The 20902-nt window shown below is 40.8% G+C and overlaps 1 pseudogene; it reads right to left on the bottom strand.

Moving 5' to 3' along the window:
• LOC114322125 (bifunctional aspartate aminotransferase and glutamate/aspartate-prephenate aminotransferase-like) overlaps positions 1-20677 on the bottom strand; it is a 31874-nt pseudogene extending 11197 nt beyond the window's left edge.
• Positions 20678-20902: the final 225 nt, after the last annotated feature.

Below are 20902 nucleotides of genomic sequence, written 5' to 3'. Positions count from 1 at the left end.
TAGAGCAGCGGTGGCTTGGAAATCTTCGAAACAAACGTGTATATCTAGATCAACGATGGAATCAGAGTTTATTGCTTTGGATAAAGCAATGGAAGAAGCTGAATGGCTTTGCCATTTCCTTGAAGATATTCCAAGTTGGTCCAAACCTGTGCCTGCTATTTGTATTCATTGTGATAGTCAATCTGCAATTGGTAGGGCACAGAGTAATATGTATAATGGAAAGTCTAGACATATCCGTCGTAGACATAATTCCATACGACAACTACTCTCGAATGGAGTTGTCTCTATAGACTATGTAAAGTCTAAGGACAACATTGCGGATACGCTAACCAAAGGGTTAAATCGAGTGTTAGTCGAAACGTCGTCAAAAGGAATGGGGTTGAGGCCTTTGGAAGTTACCGGAATGGAAACCCAACCTAGTTGACTGGAGATCCCAAGATCTAGGTTCAATGGGACAACCTAATTGCGTGTAACGGTGGTATGTCACTAAGGAGGTTAAACCTCCAGCCATTCCTTCTATCAGTGATACCTGCAAGTGTAGAGGTTAAGCTGAGCTTTTAATGACTCTAGTGTGTTAAGCTATTGAGCTGAGTATAGCAGGATACTCAAGTAGAGTCACCTATGTGAGTGTGAAGTGGAGCCGCTTCTAGAAGAATTGGGCAGGCCAAGATTCTTTGAAACCACTCGCTGAACCAGGCTAGTGTCCAGGGCCACACAGGGCACACCAGTGAGAACAGAATGGTGGTAGGAGTAATTCCCGTGTGAGATCTATTGTCTCAGTTTACATAAACGGCAGAGCAGTTCAAGATGTCTTATTCACTGATCAGTCAGTAAACTCGATAGGTTTTCACTGGGAGAGGTTCAAAGCCAAAAGCTACCTTCTCTGATGTCGGGGTTAGTCCATTGTACTCTCTCTCCGAGTCATTATTGTTGAACGGTGTTCGTTTGTTGCGTCATTCGGTCAATTTTTATTCATGTGGGGGATTGATGGAAAAATGGTTTTTTTTTTTTTGGTGACTTTAATTAAAGATTAAAGTGGGTCCCAACCATCTATTGTGAATGGTCAAAACCCATTGAGATTTGAATGAAAAATTACCTCATAAAGTTAGCTTCATGGAAAAAAGGTAATGAAGTTTGTAACTCCTGCATTAATGGGGTTTGTAACTCCTACATTAATGGGGTTTGTAACCCCTGCCTTTATTGCAGAGGTTAATGGTGCATTATGAACAGCCATAAAGGCTGGAGGCTCTTCCTCTCTCCCCTATACATGTATAAATTGAGACCCTCCTGTCAAGTCTCAAACACAGAAATTTTTACTTCCATTTCATAAGTCAGTTTGCCTGAAAGTTCCTACAGTGAGAGAGTGCTGCCACTGTTTTGTTCGCTAAGCTAGACAGAGAGTGCTTCTGCCGTAGCTGGTTTTGACCGTCGTATCCTGGGAGACAGACGCCGGGATTCCTCAAGCACTCGACCAGTGAGGCGGCGAAATCTGTTTTAAGGAAACTGCTTCCGTGCAGGCTTCGGTCTCGTCTCTTTACCCTTTTATTATTTTGTGTATTTCTGTTGAAATTTAGTTGTAATTATTAGCATGTGTTCTTAGTATATATATAATTTGATTTCTTCATAAATCTATTTATTTAATTTCAAAATTTGAACAACAATGCTGCCATTTCAACTATCCAATAGCTCCAAATCTCAACATTCATCAGTGAGAAAGAATAAGAGGAGCATTATTTTATCTTCCGTATCTTTAGAAGGTTAGAACCTCCATAACAAAGCATGAGAAAACAATCCAACGTATCATCAAAAGCTTAAGTATAGTCAAGAAACTTGATTCTCAATGAACTAGATGTTGAGTTGTTAACAGACATATTGATGGAGGTTACAGAATACAACTAGGTAAGAGTTTACAAATAAAAATGATGGGTGTGGAGAGGCAAAGAAATGGCATACCTGACTTTGAATCTTTCCACATGCCACAACATAGTGTTTAGGACCAGCAAGGTATCCAAATCTCCAACCAGTCATTGCAAAGGTCTACGAATATCCACATTTTCTGAGATTCATCACTTGATGTTTATGACCATATCAAAATGAGACATGTCATGAAAACAGAAAAGAAGCTTAAAAGAAACAGAGTTGGAGCACCTTGGAAAACCCATTGACAGTCAGAGTCCTCTCCCATATGCCTGGAAAATATGCAAAGCTTGTATGAGTCGCTGGTGCATAAATAATGTGTTCATATATTTGATCAGACAGCACCTGAAAGGAACAACCAAAGATAGTCCCAAACTCAAATGTTAACTATGTTGAAAATTCTACAAGTAAAGTACACGCACCAAAAGTTGCATGACAAGTGATATTACCAGAAGCCGAGGATGCCTTGCTACAATTTGAGCAATTTCTTCAAGCAGTTTCCTCGGGCAAACAGATCCGGTTGGGTTAGATGGAGAACAAAGAATCAACAGTCTTGACTTGTCAGTCAGTTTGGATTCAAGAAGGTTTGGATAGAAGAGAAAAGTTTTGGAGATGTGGGTTGGAAGAATTACAGGTGTTGCATCAGCCGGCCTTGCCATTTCTGGGTAACTCACATAAAATGGAGCTGGAATTATAACCTGAAGAATAAATACTATGCCAATAAGTGTCTATCAAATGCAAAGGTGGAACATTTGACTTTAACAATAAAAAAATCAGCACCCCTCATCTAGGTAACTAACAGATTATACGATTGTCCCCACTTTGTGTCAACCTTCATAACGTAAACATTTGAAAGGGGCAATAAAACAGCAGAATAAAACATGTCTATTATGTAGTTTTCTTTCTTCTTTTTTCTTTCTCTTCCTTTCTGGAAGGTAAATTCATGGAAAAGTGATAACCGGCCGAAAATTATTGTGCCAAAAAGGTGCACTAGTAAACAATCGTCTCTGCAAAATAGTGTCTCTGAACCTCAACTCTTCAATGTAATTAACTGTGTGTACTACCCATTTATTCTGCCATAGTTCCATAGTTAAAGTTATTATCTATCTTAGATCTGCAACTTCCAAGAACCATTAGATTCTTTCTTAGTCACTGTGGTCAAGAAAACCAAATAAAGTTGCTATCCTTTTGAAGCATAAAGAAAGCATCAGGCAATGACCAACTGCAGGCCTTTTCCCCTAATTATTAAGATTGATTGGGATGAGAGATTCTGATAACACCAACGTACTATTTTAGAGGAAAGTCGTACTAGTATATGTTAGCTCTAACCCCATACATGCAAGCAGAGAGTCAAGGAGAAAGGCGTACGAGGACCTCCACCTCAAGTGAAAGTCTGAGCTGGGCATCTACAAGGCCATCTCTCCATTCTCTTCACGTTCTTGCCATTGTTGACTCTCACCATTAAGAAGGAAGAAAATTTTTGTGGGTTTGTCTCCTCTCTCTCTCTCTCTCTCTCTCTCTCTCTCATCTTTGTGTATAAATAGAGACGGGAGGGAGAGGATGAATTGTATCGGAAATTTGAGAGACAGAGAGCTGTAAGTTGAGTGAGAGTAGTTCTCCTCCGATGATTTGTATTTGCTTTGTTTTAGTGAAATTCTCGTTTCTATCCGTAGAGGTAGGCATTGGGCCGAATCACGTAAATATTGGTGTCTCAATAGTGTGTGATTGCTTATTGTTCATCTTTTTGGGTGTCCATGATCTTAACAAAGTGGTATTAGAGCCGCGTTAGTCGTTTTTTGAAAAAACAGAGTGTGTTCTCAAAAATTGCCCAGAATTCAAAGTGGTCGAAATCTAATTTTGATCACACCAGATTAAAGCCCGTGACAAGACGAGCACATGGGTGAAAATCGCGTCGAAAAAGGAGCTCGGACAATGTCGCAGTCTCCTCCACGCGCCAGCTGACGCCGTGATCACGCGCATAGACGTGCTAGACGTATAGCACGCGTCATCCCCAATTCGCCAGGCGCTGACGTCATCCCATCGCCATTAGCTGACGTCACAACGACGACCGCTGATGTCGTCTAAGCCGCCAAGCCGATCTGCCAAGCTGAGCCGAAGCCGTTGACCAAGCTGCTAACCGAGCCACTGAGCCAGCCGCTGACGCCAGCCAAATCAGAGAAATTATCCGGTGCTTCTCAGTTGCACCAGATTGCACCAATCTGAATCGTTCAACCTATTTTGGCTTGATTTGAGTCATTCTAAGTCCGTTTTCGACAATCCAATAGTGCTTTCTAACTATTTGGAATATTTTGAATACATCTGTACGGTTAGATTTTCAAATCAGATTTTTAAAATTTACAGTTTTTATTTTGGCAATCCAAAGTGCTTTTCCGGCTAATTTGACCAATCTGGACTCAATAATGAAGCCTGATTTTCAGACAGAGATCATTCTTTATGGAGACAAGTGTTGATAGAGGAATCGACATTGACTTCGAGATCTATGATCAACCTAAATGCTTCCAACTATGCATTTTGGAAGCCCAAAATTGAACATGTCCTTTACTGTCGAGATTTGTTTGACCCCATTAAGCTTAATGGAGTCAAACCAGCAACGAAAAACGACGAAGACTGGAAGTGGAAGAATCGGAAAATCATTGACCAGATCAAACAATGGATCAATTACAGTGTCTTCCACCATGTCGCCTAGGAGACTGATGCCTATGCTCTCTGGACGAAATTAGAAGGCATGTATCAGTCGAAGACTGTTCGAAACAAAGCCCTCCTAATTAGAAGACTTGTAAATTTGAAGCTGAAAGGCGGTGTCTCTGTTACTTAACACACCAGTGAGTTTCAAAACTTGGTGAAACTCACTGGAGAACACACCAATTAGTTTCAAAATAGAGTTAGATGATGAGATGTAGGCCCTATTGCTGCTCAGTTCTTTGCCAGACAATTGGGAGACGTTGGTGGTGTCCCTCAGCAACTTTGCATCAGAAGGAAAACTGACTATGGGCATGGTTACAGATGCTCTATTCAGTGAAAAGGCAAGAAAGAAAGACATGGGTGGAGATCAGCCCCATGCCCTTGTCACGGGAAATAAAGGTAGAGGTAGAAGTAGAGGTAGAGGTAGAGGTAGAGGTAGGGAAATCCAGAGAAGGTACGAATCGGCCTATGACAACCACCTCCTTAATTAAATAAGTTAATTAAATTAATTATATGCTTATATGCTTATTGTGTTATGTAAATTATGTGCCATATGATATGTACTTGCATTGATTGATATTGTAGTGTTATTATGAACAGATATGTAAACGGACGAATTGAACCTGTCTGATTCGCTAATTGTAGCAAATTAGAATTAAGAAATTGGCTAGTCATTGCCTAATCTATATTAATATAAATTAATTTAGTATAATTGGGGTCATATAGTGTTATGGATTAATTTAATTTAATTTAATTAGAAATGATTTAATAGCTTTGGTTAATTTAATAGAAATGTTAAATTGAATATAATTATGTGTCCTATTCACCAACTAAGTGATGAGTGGTGAGTCTTCTTCTATTACGCGTAGAGGGAGGGGAAAGATGAGAAACTTGAGAGTGTAAACCCAATCTAGGGGAGCTTGAGCTCAAGAAGAGGAAAATAAGAAGGGAAAGAGAAGCTTGAAATTGAAACACATTCTTCTCAATTCACTCACTCTAGGTAAGAATTGTTTCTTTAATCTCATGAAATTGAAGAGTTAAGGTCATAAATCATGAAATTCAAGAGGAAACAAGATGAATATCAATTTAAATGCAAGTTTAGTTCATGTAATGAGAGGTTACTTGCATGCATGACTTTTTATGAAAGGAATCCAACATGCATGACATGTTTCATGAACATTTGATTTCATTCATTTAGTTTCTTTCATAATCTCCATAAGTTTGAAAGAACTTTTTCACAAATTATACAACCTAAAGCTTTGAAATGCTTGATTATGTATTTTTGATTTTGTTATAAATTTCAAGAGCTTGGGTTCTATTTTCTTTCATTTGGATTTGAGCTAAATCTTGCTTAGAGTTTGGTATGTTCAACCTATTGGGCTCTTGTATGTTTTTGGGACTTGAATTAGTTGAATTAAGGGCTGAATTTGCTTGGTTAAGATGTATCAAAATAGAGCAGTTTCGAACTCCATTTTCAGTGTAGACCGCTCGAGCGGATTGGGCCCCCGCACGAGCGGCCCACCTTCTGTAGCCCAAGGGTGCACACTGCTTTCCGCCGCTCGTGCGGCCAAGTCTATCGCATGTCCGGCCAAGCCACCGCACGTGCGGCCAACAGGGCAGTCCCAGTTTTATTCTTCGCTTCACTTTTCCTTTTCCAGGCCTCTGTTTGCATAATTTTTAAATGTTTTTATAATCATTTGCATCTCATGAATGCATTAGAGTGCATGAATGAAGTTAGAATTGAATGAGTGAACAATGAATAGAAATTGACAGAATAATAACCAAGCGAATAGAAATAAAAGTGATTGAATCCGGCATGGGTGTAATTGAACTGTTGTGCTTGAATTTGTTTTTTAGGTTGGACGCCATAGCTTAGTGCCTTATCGTTCGCGTATCGAGGAGCCCACTGTGAGTAACAATGTTGTAAAAATATGTTCAATTGTATTTATTTTTTGAATAATAAATGATATTGTTTCTGAATGATTACTTTTTATCGATTGAATGATGATCCTCTTTTGAATTATATTCGTGGCATCCATAGCATATTGTTATTGTTATTGTTATTGATATCGTTATTGTTACAGAGATCTCTGTCAGTTCCAAATCTGAGAACTATTGTTATTGTATGATGGCCATCAATTGATCGTTCAATTTTTCAAGACCAAGTGTATCGTTGCTATCGGATGTACCACATATGACTTACATAAGTATCGATTGATTGAATTGATAAAATCGAACGATAGATCGGTAATGATATTGATTGAAAATGTTTTGATGTTAATCGATTGTTTCAAAAATTGAAGGACATCATTCTTAAACTCTTTACACATTTGTTATTCACTAGGCTATAGCTCACCGTTTATTATATATATGAAGGTGGCCAAGCACCGGACCAAAGCTAGAGGCGCCGACCCGAACTCATGTTTTGTCAAGCCAACCATTGTGCCTCATATCGAGGTTCCGAACCTGCACGAGCCAAGGCTTTTTGGGTGATACTATCCACCCTTTTGCTAAGTGTAAAGAATGTCTAAGATTTTTTATTGTACAGTTTTTGATGATGGGATTATGTCCCTATCTTGTATTTGCATTTTTGTTATAAGTGGTTGTGAATATGGCTATGTGCATGAAAGTTTATTTCCATTCAGGTCTTCACAGCTCATTAGACGATGTATATTAATATTGATTAGCTTCTGCCAACCCTTTTATATTGTCATTATTGTTAAACAGGCCTTCGGTAATCACGGATTACTGGCCGGTTACGACGCTAAATCTATAGGAGCGGGTTTGTGTCTTGACACGGCCAAAGTTCAAGTGTTACCACTGTGGCTAGAAGGGTCACATAAAGAAATATTGTTATGCCTTGAAAAGAGAACAAAAACAAGGCAATAGACAGCCAAAGACCGAAGATAGGAACACTGCAGTTACTGTCTCAGAGGATATTGTATTATTCTCTGTTGGAGAAGAAAAATGCCTCCATATGTCAGACAACTACACCGAGTGGGTGGTAGATACAACAGCTTCCTACCACGCAACATCCCAGAAAGAGTTTTTCAGTACTTACCAAGCTGGAGATTTTGGTACAGTGAAGATGGGTAACTCTAGTTTTTTGAAGATTGTGGGAATCGGTGATGTTTGCGTCCAAACCAAAGTTGGGTGCACTATGGTGTTGAAAGATGTCAGGCATGTTCCCGATTTACGCATGAATATTATCTCATGGAAAGCCTTAGATCAACAAGGCTATGAGAACTACTTCGGCAAAGGCATATAGAAGTTGAAAAAGGGATCTCTGGTGGTAGCCAGAGGACATGCAAGTGGCGTGCTGTATAAGACTCGTGTGGAGGTGAATTCAGACAGCCTCAACATAACAGAAGATAAGGCTGGGTCACATGAGTAAGAAAGGGTTACAAATTTTGGCAAAGAAGTCTCTTATTCCCTTTGCCAAAGATGCGAAATTGAATCATTGTGACAACTGCTTGTTTAGGAAGCATCATAGAGTCGCTTTCTATTCATCATCCAGAAAACAATCAACGTTGTTGAGCAGAGTATACTTTGATGTATGCGGTCCCATAGAAGTGGAATCTTTGGATGACAGAAAATACTTCCTGATGTTTATTGATGATGCATCTGTGAGCATATTATGGAAATATATCAATTAGATTGCTTGTATATTTTAGATTGATTGATTATATAGGGTTATTCTTATTTCATATTTTAGATTAGGTTTAGGTTTTCTATATATATCGGTTGTAATCTTTTGTATTAGACACAATTGAATACACAGAAAAGCTTTCAGGAATCTTACATGCTATTAGAGCTTGATACAAAACCCTTGCAACCATCACACTTTGGTCGTTGCTTCTAATCGCTTGTTGAGTGGTCACCGACTGATTTCTAGTGTTGTCCTTTGTCTCTCCATCAAGCTCCTTGGTCGCGATTGCTGGGTGGTTGCCAGAATCACGATTCGTCATTATCCGTGACCTCTAGTTGGGACGTCACGTCGCAAGTTGAATATGTGGTTCTCTGGTCTCTGCGTTCAACTTCTGGTTTGTCTCTCTTGGTGCGGTGAACGTGGAGTTCAACCCTAGCAGCCATCAAGTTTGTCTCTCAGCTTCGATCTCCTTCAGTCTCTCTTTGGTTTCGTCTCTCAGAATCTGCACTATTCCTCAGCTTTGATCTCCTTCAGTGGTTTATACTTAATACCTTATTTTCAGATTTATCACACTACAACCCCCAGGTGTCCCGTTATAACCCTTTGCTCCCTAGTTGCCCATTATGGGTTTATTACACTTCAACCTCTCAGACTTCTGGTTATTACGATGTCTCTAGCTTTTGATGAGTGTCCCTTCTACCATCAAAGGGGTCATTGGAAGTATCATTGTCCCAAGAAGGGATGTTTGTCTGCTTTGCCTATGTCTGCCTCGTTTTCTTAACAATTTTTTATCAAGTTCTGTGCTCCTCCTTTGAGTACCATTTGACCTCCCACCGATTCTACTACATCTGCTCCGGCTCCTGATCCTGACTTGGCTTCCTTGACTGCTCAGATTAGTCAACTTTAACATACATTGTCTACCTCCAAACCATTCCTGTTTGCCTTCATTGTTTCCTTTCTTCATTCAGGTTTGCTTGGGTCTTCTTCAGGTATTTCTTCGTCTGTCTGGGTTTTTGACTCTGGTGTCTCTCATCATATGACACTCTATCTCTCCTTACTTCAAAATTGTACTCATCTTCCCTTTCCTATTACTGTCAATGCTGCTAATGGGTCTGGTATGTCTGTTATATCTGCTGGGTCTGTCCTACCATCTGTTATGTCTGTTGTCTCTATTTTATCTGTCATTTATGTTCTTCAGTTATCTGTCAGTTTATTATCTATCAGTTAGCTTAATGCCTCTAGTTTTGATGTTATCTTTTCTTTTTCTATCTATTATGTACAGGATCGGATGTCTAAGCAACAGATTGGGACTGGCCGTAGAGTTAGGGACCTCTATGTGGTAGAGAGCTTGCATCTGCCTTTGACAACCTCTCCAACTGCCTTTTCCTCTTTTCAATTAGATTCTCCGTCCAGTTCTTTCTACTTGTGGCATTTTAGATTAGAGCATTTGTCTGCTGACCGCTTACGGTCTTTAGTTCAATCAGGTATCTTGGGTAAAGTTTCTCCTAGTGAACTTACTAAATGTCGGGGGTGTAAACTTGCCAACATGACAGCCTTACCTTTTCGTAAAAGCACTTCTATATCTAATACACCATTTTCTTTAGTTCATACTGATACTTGGGGCCTTTCTCCTGTTCTCACCAAAGGGGGTTCTACATACTATGTGTCATTTATTAATGACTACACCCGTTACACTTGGGTTTATCTTATGACTCATAAGTTTGACTTCTACTAGATATACCGTACTTTCCAGTCTATGGTCACTACACAGTTTGGGTCTACTATTAAATTATTGCGGCCTGACTTGGGCGGGGAATACTTTAAAACTGAATTATGTGAATATTTGGCCAAATTAGGTACCATTCACCAAACTTCTTGTACTGATACACCTGCCCAAAATGGTCGAGGTGAACGTAAACGCCGTTATCTCCTTGAGATAGCTAGGTCTCTCATTCTCTCTGCCTCCGTTCCGGCTCCGTTTTGGAGTGAGGCAATTCTTACTACTGCTTTTCTTTTCAACCGTATGCCTACTCCCCTTCCTTCTGGTCAGTCTCTTTATGAGGCTCTGTTTTCTCAACTTCCTAATTACTCCATCATTCGTGTGTTTGAGTTTGCTTGTTTTGTCCTTTTACCCCGTAAAGATAGGAGCAAATTTAGTGCCCGGTCTGTCTTATATGTCTTTTTGGGTTATAGTCTCACTCAGAAAGGTTATCGTTGTTATGACCCTGTTTCCCGTCGCCTTTATGTCTCCCGCCATGTTGCCTTTCTCGAACGTCTACCTTACTTTCAACTTCCCCCTCTCACCATCCCAGTTTCCAAAGAAGATTTGGTTCATATTAATCCATTTCCTTCTGAGGTCACGTCTGATGAGTACATCTCCACAGTTCCTCCTAAGGTTGTTCCATCTTCTCCTCCTACATCACCTCTGGCTTCTTCTCCTCCTTATGTTTCTTCTCCTCCTCCGTTGTTAGTTTATTCTCGTTGCGAGGCTCCTCCTCCACCAGTTATCTCTGCCCCTGCTCTTGATCCTCTTACTTCTGACGACTCTGATCCTACTGCACACCGATATCCTACTAGAGCGCATCATCCTCCAAACAGGTTGAGTTGGTCTAATAAATGTTTTTCTGCATCATATCATACTTTTTTGTCTGCTATTCACTCTTTTTCAGAACCTCGGTCTTACAAGGAGGCCTGTCAAGATTTTCATTGAGTTCAAGCTACGGAGGATGAATTATCTGCTCTACAGAAAACTAGTACTTGGGAGTTGGTTCCTTTGCCTGCTAGTAAGAATCTATTGATTGCAAATGGGTCTACAAAGTCAAGATTTATTCTGATGGTTCTCTTGAGCGCTACAAAGCTCGTCTGGTTGCCAAAGGTTTCTCACAGGAGTGTGGTATTGATTATGAGGAGACTTTTGCTCCTGTTGCCAAGATGACTACTATCTGTACTTTGATCACCGTTGCTGCTGTTCGTTCTTGGCCTCTTTATCAGGTGGATGTTAAGAATGCTTTTCTTAATGGTCATCTCACCTAGGAGGTTTACATGCATCCTCCCCCTGGCCTTCACCATTTCTCTGGATAGGTTTTTTGCCTTCGGCGTGCTCTATATGGTCTGAAACAGTCTCCTCATACTTGGTATGATCGCTTTCAGACTGCTGTTACTGAGCTTGGATTTCATCTTTGTGCCCAGAACTCTGCTTTATTTTTTCTCCACACCTCTGCTGGATTTGTTGCCTTATTATTGTATGTGGATGATATGATCATCACTGGCTTTGACTCTTCTATTATCTTTGAGGTCAAGTAGCATCTTTTTTGCACCTTTGAAATGAAGGATCTGGGCCCCTTACAGTATTTTCTTGGTATTGAGGTAGCTTCTTCTCCCAATGGCTACTTTTTATCTCAGGCCAAGTATGCCAATGAGGTTATTCATCGTGCCGATCTTACTGAAGCTAAGATTTCTGATATCCCCATTGAGCTTAATGTGAAGCTCACCACTACTGATAATGTTCTTCTAGATGATCTTACTTTATATTGAGAGGTCGTGGGTTGCTTAGTCTATCTGACAGTTACTCGCCCTGATCTTGCCTATGTTGTTCACGTAGTTAGTCGGTTCGTTTTTGCTCTTCGTTCTACACATTGGGCTGTTTTGGTTCGGATTCTTTGCTATCTTCGGGGTACCATATTTCAGGGTTTACTGTTGTCTTCTACTTCCTTTTTAGACTTGGTGGCTTATGCTGATTCTGATTAGGCTAATGATGTCACCGATCGCAAGTCCACTTCTAGCTTTTGCAGGTTTCTTGGTGATTCCTTGATTTCTTGGAAGAGCAAGAAATAGACTGCTGTTGTGCATTTTACTAGCGAGGCAGAGTACCGTGCTATGACTCATGCCACTGCTAAGATGTTTGGCTTTGTTATCTCGACTGATTTAAATGTCCCTCAGTTTTCTCCAACCTCCCTTTACTGTGACAACTGCAGTGCTATTCAGATTGCACATAACATTGTCTTTCATGAGCAGACGAAGCACATTGGGATTGATTGTCATTTTGTACATCAGCATCTGCAGTCTGGCTCCATCTCGCTTCCTTTCGTTTCTTCGGCCTTGCAACTTACTGATTTCTTTACGAAGACTCACACCACTATCCGCTTTCAGTTTCTTCTTGGCAAACTCTCGGTGTTTTCTGCTAAAACACCTTGAATCTGAGCAGGGGTGTGAGCATATTATGGAAATATATCAATTAGATTGCTTGTATATTTTAGATAGATTGATTGATTGTATAGGGTTATTCTTATTTCCTATTTCAGATTAGGTTTAGGTTTGCTATATATATCGGTTGTAATCTTTGTATTAGACACAATTGAATATACAGAAAAGCTTGCAGAAATCTTACAGCATCATGAAAGGTACGGGTTTATGTCCTAAAGACTAAAGCTGAGGTGTTCCATCATTTTTAGACATTCCATGCTATGGTGGAAAGGGAGACTAGAAAGAAGCTGAAGTGTCTCCAAACAGATAATGGAGGTGAGTACACGTGAAAGGAGTTTGAAGCCTACTGTGCTACTCGCAGCATCCGGCATGAGAAGACTGTTCCTGGAACCCTACAACACAATGGTGTAACCGAAAGAATGAACTGGACCATTATAGAGAAGGTCAGATGTATGCTCAAAATGGCAAGGCTGCCATAGCCATTTTGGGGAAAAGTTGTTCGCGTTGCTTGCTATTTGATCAACAGATCGCCATTAGTTCCACTGAATTTTGAGATTCCAGAAAAAGTATGGTCTGGAAAGGAGATCTCTTACTCTCACTTGAGAGTGTTTAGGTGCAAAGCATTTGCACATGTTTCCAATGAGCATAGACAGAAGCTGGATGATAAAGTCACTCCATGCATCTTTATTGGCTATGGAGATGAAGAATTTAGATACAGATTGTGGGATCCGAAAAACAAGAAGGTCATTCGAAGCCGAGATGTGGTATTTCAAGAAGGCCAAACCTTAGAAGACTTTGGGCAACCAACCAAACCCAAAGTTGATGATGTTTCAGAAATTGTTTCGAATCCTGCACCATCACAACATGTAACTAATGAAGAAGAGCTACCGCAGCATGCAGCCAATGATGTAGAGTTGCAGGATGGATTTCCAGAAGAAGAAGATCCAAAAGAAGAGGGTGTTGAGCAAGGGGAGCCATAACCTCCTCCTCCAGAAACTGTTGGTCCACAGTTACGAAGATCAACAAGAGAACCTACGTCGTCAAAATACCCTGCTTCTGAGTATATTTTGCTTACTGATAAGGGGGAGCCATAAAGTTTTCAAGAAGCTTAGAATCATAAGGGGAAGAGTAGCTGGCAGCAAGCTATGCAAGAAAAGATCTAATCCTTGCAGAAAAACCAGACTTATGATTTGGTAAAACTTCGCCAAGGTTGAAAAGCACTAAAGAACAAATGGGTGTTCAAGTTGAAGAAAGATGACGGTGGAAAGCTAGTCAAGTATAAGACTCGATTGGTTGTCAAAGGTTTTGAGCAGAAGAAAAGCATTGATTTGATGAAATCTTCTCGTCAATTGTAAAAATGACATCTATTCGAGTAGCTTTGGGACTAGCGGCCAGTTTGAATTTCGAACTTGAATAGATGGATGTGAAGACGACATTTCTCCATGGTGATCTGAAGGAAGAAATCTACATGGAGCAGCCAGAAGGTTTTGAAGTAAAAGGGAAAGAAAACTTAATTTATAGATTAAAGAAGAGTCTACGGCCTCAAACAAGCGTTGAGATAGTGGTACAAGAAGTTTGACTCATTCATGGTGGGTCATGAGTACAAGAAAACTGCTGCAGACCAGTGTGTATATGTCAGGAAATTTCCTAGTGGAAACTTCATCATATTCCTACTCTATGTTGATGACATGCTGATTGTTGGACAGGATACCACAGCAATCAGATCACTAAAGAATGAGTTATCACAGTCCTTTGATATGAAGAACCTAGGCCTTGCACAACAAATTTTGGGCATGGAAATTATGCATGACAAGGAAGCCAAGAAGTTGTGGTTATCACAGGAGAAGTACGTTGAACGGGTGATTAAGAAGTTCAACATGAAAGATGCCATGCCAGTCAGTACTCCGCTGGTTAATCATTTCAAGCTGAGCAAGAGTTCTTGTCCCTCTTCTATAAAAGAAAAAGAAGAGATGGAGGCTATTCCCTACTCATCCGCCATAGGGAGTTTAATGTATGCAATGGTGTCCACCTGACCAGATATTACTCATGCTGTTGGAGTAATAAGTAGATTCTCTTCCAATCCAAGGAAAGAACGTTAAAAAGCAGTCAAGTGGATTCTGAGGTACCTCAAAGGTACATCTAAAATGTATTTGTGCTTTAGAGATGCTAAACCAGTCTTAGAAGGCTATACGGATTCAGATATGGCGGGAGATCTTAATGGTAGAAGATCTACATCAGGATTTCTCTTAACTTTTGTAGGGGGAGCTACGCCTTGGCAGTCCAAGCTACAAAAGTGTGTTGCTTAATCCACAACCGAGGCAGATTATATTGCCGTAGCAGAAGCTAAAAAAGAGATGTTGTGATTGAAGCAGTTTCTCCAAGAACTGGGACTAAAGCAAGAAAAGTTCACAGTACATTGTGATAGCCAGAGTGCCATAGACCTGAACAAGAATTCTATGTATCATTCTCACACGAAGCACATTGATGTTCGGTATCATTGGATACGCGAAGTGATGGAAAAGCTATTATTGGAACTGATGACGATCTATACAAATAAGAATCCAGCTGACATGCTTACAAAGGTGGTCTCAAGAGACAAACTCGAAATTTGCAGAGACAATGCCGGAATGGACTTCAAGTGAGAAGTCAGTCATGCATGCGGGTATGGTGGGGGAGAATTGTTAGCTCTAACCCCATGCATGCAAGCAGAGAGTCAAGGAGAATGGCGTACAATGACTTCCACCTCAAGTGAAAGTATGAGCATGGCATCTGCAAGGCCAGCTCTCCATTCTCTTCACGTTCTTGCCATTGTTGACTCTCACCATTAAGGTAGAAAATTTTGGTGGGTTTGTCTCCTCTCTCTCTCTCTCTCTCATCTTTGTGTATAAATAGAGATGAGAGGGATAGGATGAATTGTATCAGAAATTTGAGAGACAGAGAGCTGTGAGTTGAGTGAGAGTAGTTCTCCTCCTCTGATTTGTATTTGCTCTGTTTTAGTGAAATTCTCGTTTCTGTCCGTGGACGTAGGCATTAGGACAAACCATGTAAATATTGGTGTCTTAGTAGTGTATGATTGCTTATTGTTCATCTTTCTGGGTGTCCATGATCCTAACAGTATAGACACCCGACTGACTTAACATGTCAAATTACCACACCAATCAGAAAAAGATCATTGTCCTCAGCAATTCAATGATATCTTACGGGTCATTTGTTAACATTTGTGTTTCTTTTTCTTTTCTTTTCTTTTTTTTTTCTTTGGACAATGGAAACGAAAACTTGTTTAGTATATTGTTTTCGTTTTCGAAAAAATGGAATTGATTCCAAAATTTTCAAAATATTTTGAAATGAAAAAAAAATGTGTATTCACATGTTTTCAAAATAAGGTTCCACTCTCTCCTCTATCTCCCACCACCTCCAGTGACCACCCAATGCCGACCTCTGACAACCTTCTTGTAATTCTTTGGCGACCAGCCGGTCACTTCCGTGACCTCTAGCGACACTTCAATAACTAATTTTCGTGGCCACCTCTAGCCATCCCCACACCATCAACACCGGCTCGCTATCAAAGAGCTCCAGCCACCTTCCAGTGACTCTTCAGCAACCAATCAGTCACCGCCGTGACCTCCAACAACACTCTGACCACTAACTCCAGCAAACACCTCTAGTCACCCCCACCGCAGGTAGGTCACCATATTCCTCCACCCTCCACCATCGGCCACCACCACCGGCAACTCACCAAACATGTTTCTCTAATTTTTGTTTTTATTTCTTTACAGAACATTTTTGTACACCAATTAAGGTTTCTGTTTTTATTTTGTTTTGTTTTGTTTTTTATAAAAAAAATGAAAAATGTTTGTTGTAAACGAGAGTTCTGACAGAAATGGTACAGTCAACTGAGATGTAATTGTTTCAAATCCTAATGTGATTTATTTGCAATGAGAGTTGAATACAGAACAGAAAGAGTACACACTCTATACCAGTCAACATGGAACAATAGATCTAATATTCATTTCACTGCACATGGTAATCAAACAACATATTTATAGGCATAGTGATGATTGTGAAAGTATGGACTACACTACACCTCATCTCCGGGAGAACAAACAGCTAGCACTGCTTGAATGCTGCTCTGCTTTGCTCCATTGCTCACCAAAATCTGATCAGGTGTATAAGAGATCCCATTCTCCTCTGCCATAAAAAGGACAAAATGAAATAAAATAAAATGTCAAAATAATCTCTTAGCCAGAATAACAGTTAGTTTAGTTAGAGAAAAGCATTGAACAAATAGAAAATCAACTAATCCTTCAACTTTTGACAAATAGCCGATCGGAGCTCTAGGGTGCCCGCATTTGGAGTGTACCTTGTGGAACCTTCACGAAGTGCATCAATCCCAGCCTACTTTTATAAGATCACAAACATAAAGAAATGTGTTAAAACCTACTATCACCTACTCCACCTACTACACCTACCACCACCTACTACCACCTACTACACACCTACCACTACCACCTACTACCACCTACTCCACTACATCTCCTATATAAGGAGCCCCTCACCATTTGTAATTAATAACATACATCAATCAATAATACAATTCTCTATTTCTTTTTATACATTGCATTTCTTACATGGTATCAGAGCAAGGTTAAGAACTTAGTATTTTTCGCTTCACCGGCGGGCGGCAACCTCGCCTTGGCCGCCCGCCGAACCTCAACCTATTCCCATATTTTCTACACATACCTTCCCATATTTTCTTCTCTTTCACTCGGTTCGGATCACATGCGTCTTCAGGTTTCAAAGATGTGACTGCAGTGCTAAACACTGTATCTGGGGTTGCCTGCAGCGCTTTGACAATCCCATCTATTACGTCCGGATCAATTAGAGGTTCATCCCCTTGAATATTGACAACAACATCATATTTTTTTTTTCTTGAGCTTTTGTAGTGTCTCATTGCAACGCTCAGTACCGTTTCGGCAAGATTCTGATGTCATTATCACATCAGCACCAAATCCAAATCTGCAAACAGTAGGGGGATCTCAGATCAACCCATCCAAATTTACAACTCAAAGTCTCTTCCTCCGTAGCTTCGGCGACACCACCGCAGCATCGTCCTCCCGCTTCCCTTCCGCCTCGCCGGACAACCAGCTCCACCGCAAGTGCTCCAAACCGCCTGCGGCACTCCGGCATACACCTCCCCGGAAGTCCTCCGCGACACCACCGCAGCATCGAGAACCTGTGATCGTGCTCCTCCTTGGTGGCGTACGACTTTCCGAACTTGCTCTTGAAGAGGCTGAAGTGGTGGTGGTCGTAGTTCAACTGGTGGTCCTCGCCGACGACCTGCCGGATTATGACGTCAACTGGTGACTTACAGACCCTTTCAGATGTTGATCTGAAGCTCATTGCTTTGACGTATACATTGGAAGCTCAGATCCCTGGTACTACACATCTCAGAGACATCCCTTCCCCTATTCACATGGTTAATGTGAGCCGACTTCCTGAGAAAGACTTGCGTGGGTGGGGTTCCAATGTTCCACATTTGGCAGAGTGGGAAGCATTGGAGCATGAATCTGAGGATAAATCAAACCCCAATTCAAGAATCCTCCCATTGCAAGACCTAAACTTGAAGGCCATCCCTACAGCACTCCATCATAGTACTGACGATGGGTCAATGGGAAATGAAGGGAAAACTCATGTTGGAAATCAGGAGGATGCCAATGGCAGTTTTAGTAAACCCAACACACCATTCACACACACACAGTTTACAGAGAGAGAGCTCACTTAACTTTCTTTTTCTTTTTTTATTATTTTACTCCATCTTTTGAAAACCCACTTAACTTTCTTTATCTTTTTTTTTATTATTTTACTCCATCTTTTGAAAAGAAAACGCAACCCAACTTGATTTGCACATGTATCTCCTCTCTCTCTCTCACTTTACACCCACTCTCTCACCAACACGGTTGCCACTTTCTTTAAACCCCTCTTTCCCTCACATGGGCTTGTCCCCTCACTCTCCTCCCTTTGATTTTAACATCCATTATTTTTCTTTATTTTCTCCAAATCACTTTTTTTATTTCCCCCATCTTTCATTTTGATTTCCAATATATTTTTATTATTTCTTTCTTTATTTTTCTTTCATATTATTTTTAATCTTTTTCACATTCCATTCCTACCATATCGCTTTGAACACCCAACCATACTTTATTCATCTCAGGGATCAACCCCGATCACAATTTTACACCAACACAAAAAAAAAAAAAAACAAAAAAAAAACAAAACAAAAAAAAAACAACAAAAAAAAAAAAAACAAAAACACCAACAGCTTTGTTTTCTTTTCTGCAGACGGCCACCCACCGACCTCACTTCTTCGCCTATTCCGCCGGTCTCTTCTTCTTGCCTCCGTCCTGGGCGACCCTTGCCGGTGCTGCCTCCGTGTTTCCCACTCCACTGGGCATGATCACTACTCCCTGCTCCTCCACTGCAGCATATGGCGGCCCTCCAAATCGGAACATAACGGTGGCCTTCCGCTTCAGCTCCTTATTTTCTGCCTTTAGCACACTTATCTCTGCTCGCGCATCCTTATACATGCGTTGGAGCAGAGCCAGCTGGGCGTTTAACTGCTGCACCTCATTTGTCCTACTCTGCAGCCGGTGCATCAGGTTTGTGACCGCCGTCATGGTCTCCACACATGACTTCAAAGTATACTGATTGGCCTCAATATCAGTTTGCACCGCCATTTTTTGCTCCACCGACCGCATCGGAAAGTTCAACGAAGCAAAACCAGAGGCGCTTGGTTGAGGTTCACTGGCCACCGCACCAGTTATCTCTCTTGTTGACTCGTTGAGGTCAGGAAAGAGAGTGAGCAGACCACGGGACGAAGAGGCCATATTCTGGGTAGCTGAATGGGAAGACGAGGCCATGTTATGGGTTGCTGAGTGTTTAAGAGAAGGGTTGGTTACAGAGTGTTACAGAGTATCTCTCTCAAGACAACGAAGAGTTTCTCAGAGGTTTTTAGCCAGTTTTTTGTCTTAGCCTCTGCCTTAGCCTCAGCATCCGTCTTGGTTAACTAGCCAAGGCAGACACGCGCATCGCGCGCCACTTGACGCCAGACGACAAAATGGGCGCGCAAGCCAATGTGGTGACGCGCCTCACCATCATGTCCGGCACATCTTTTTATGACTTGGGCTCGCCTTTTGATGGCACGCCTTTTTATAGATTGGGCATGCCTTTTGATAGATTGGGCACACCTTTTAAGGGTGCGACTTTTTAAGGGTCCAACAAGACTCTGTAAACTGTCCCGACATTGATTCCGGTTAGCTCCTTCATGGGTCCGACAAGACTCTGTAAACTGTCCCGACATTGATTCCGGTTAGCTCCTTCATGGGTCCAACAAGACTCTGTAAACTGTCCCGACATTGATTCCGGTTAGTTTCTACAAGGGTCCAGTAAGACTCTGTAAACTGTCACAACATTGTCTGCTACAACGGTCCGACATGACCCCATAAACTGTCTTCTACATCGGTCCAACACGAGCCAGTGTCTTCTACATCAGTCTGCCATAAACATACAGTCTTCTACAACGGTCTGACACGACCATACAGTGTCTCCTATCCATTTTTATTTTTCAGATTATTTTCTTGTTTTGTTACTCTCTCCAAACTCAAGTTGGTTAGTTCCTATCCCCCTTGAGTTTGCGGGGGGCTGTTAAAACCTACCATCACCTACTCCACCTACTACACCTACCACCACCTACTACCACCTACTACACACCTACCACTACCACCTACTACCACCTACTCCACTACATCTCCTATATAAGGAGCCCCTCACCATTTGTAATTAATAACATACATCAATCAATAATACAATTCTCTATTTCTTTTTATACATTGCATTTCTTACAAAATGACCAACAATAATGGTGGTGCAAGAACTAGGAAACATTTTTATTTTTAAACATAAATGAATCATATAGAGAATTGTCAAAAATTACCTCTACTATTACAGCTGGGGTATTGAAGTCAGGTTCTCCAGCTGCTAATCGGACAACAGGCACACCAGCTTGTACTAAAGCTGTTGCCTGGTCAGATATAGCCCCGTCTTTGAGGGCTTCACCGAATTTACTCTGGGACTTAGAGAGATATCAACCTCTATTTGCTCAAAGCTGCTCGCAACTCTCAAAACTGTATTCATCCACCCTGTGGTCATGTTTGATTCACAAGACTAATAGTGAAATAGTAATAATCCTATTAAATTAGTATGGTATTCACTATCCAATTAGATTAATATCCATTGGATTAATAATCTCACCCCTACCCCATTACTAATAATCCTACAAATTTGTTGGATTAATTATCTATTGGATTAATAATCCTAAACCAAAATGTTAAAACAAACATTGGATAATTGGGCACACGGATTAATAATCCCAAT

This window comes from Camellia sinensis, chromosome 4 (assembly GCF_055761805.1).
Source record: "Camellia sinensis isolate YWXY chromosome 4, ASM5576180v1, whole genome shotgun sequence".
NCBI classification, from domain to species: domain Eukaryota; kingdom Viridiplantae; phylum Streptophyta; class Magnoliopsida; order Ericales; family Theaceae; genus Camellia; species Camellia sinensis.
This window is presented reverse-complemented; position numbering and strand designations above follow the sequence as displayed.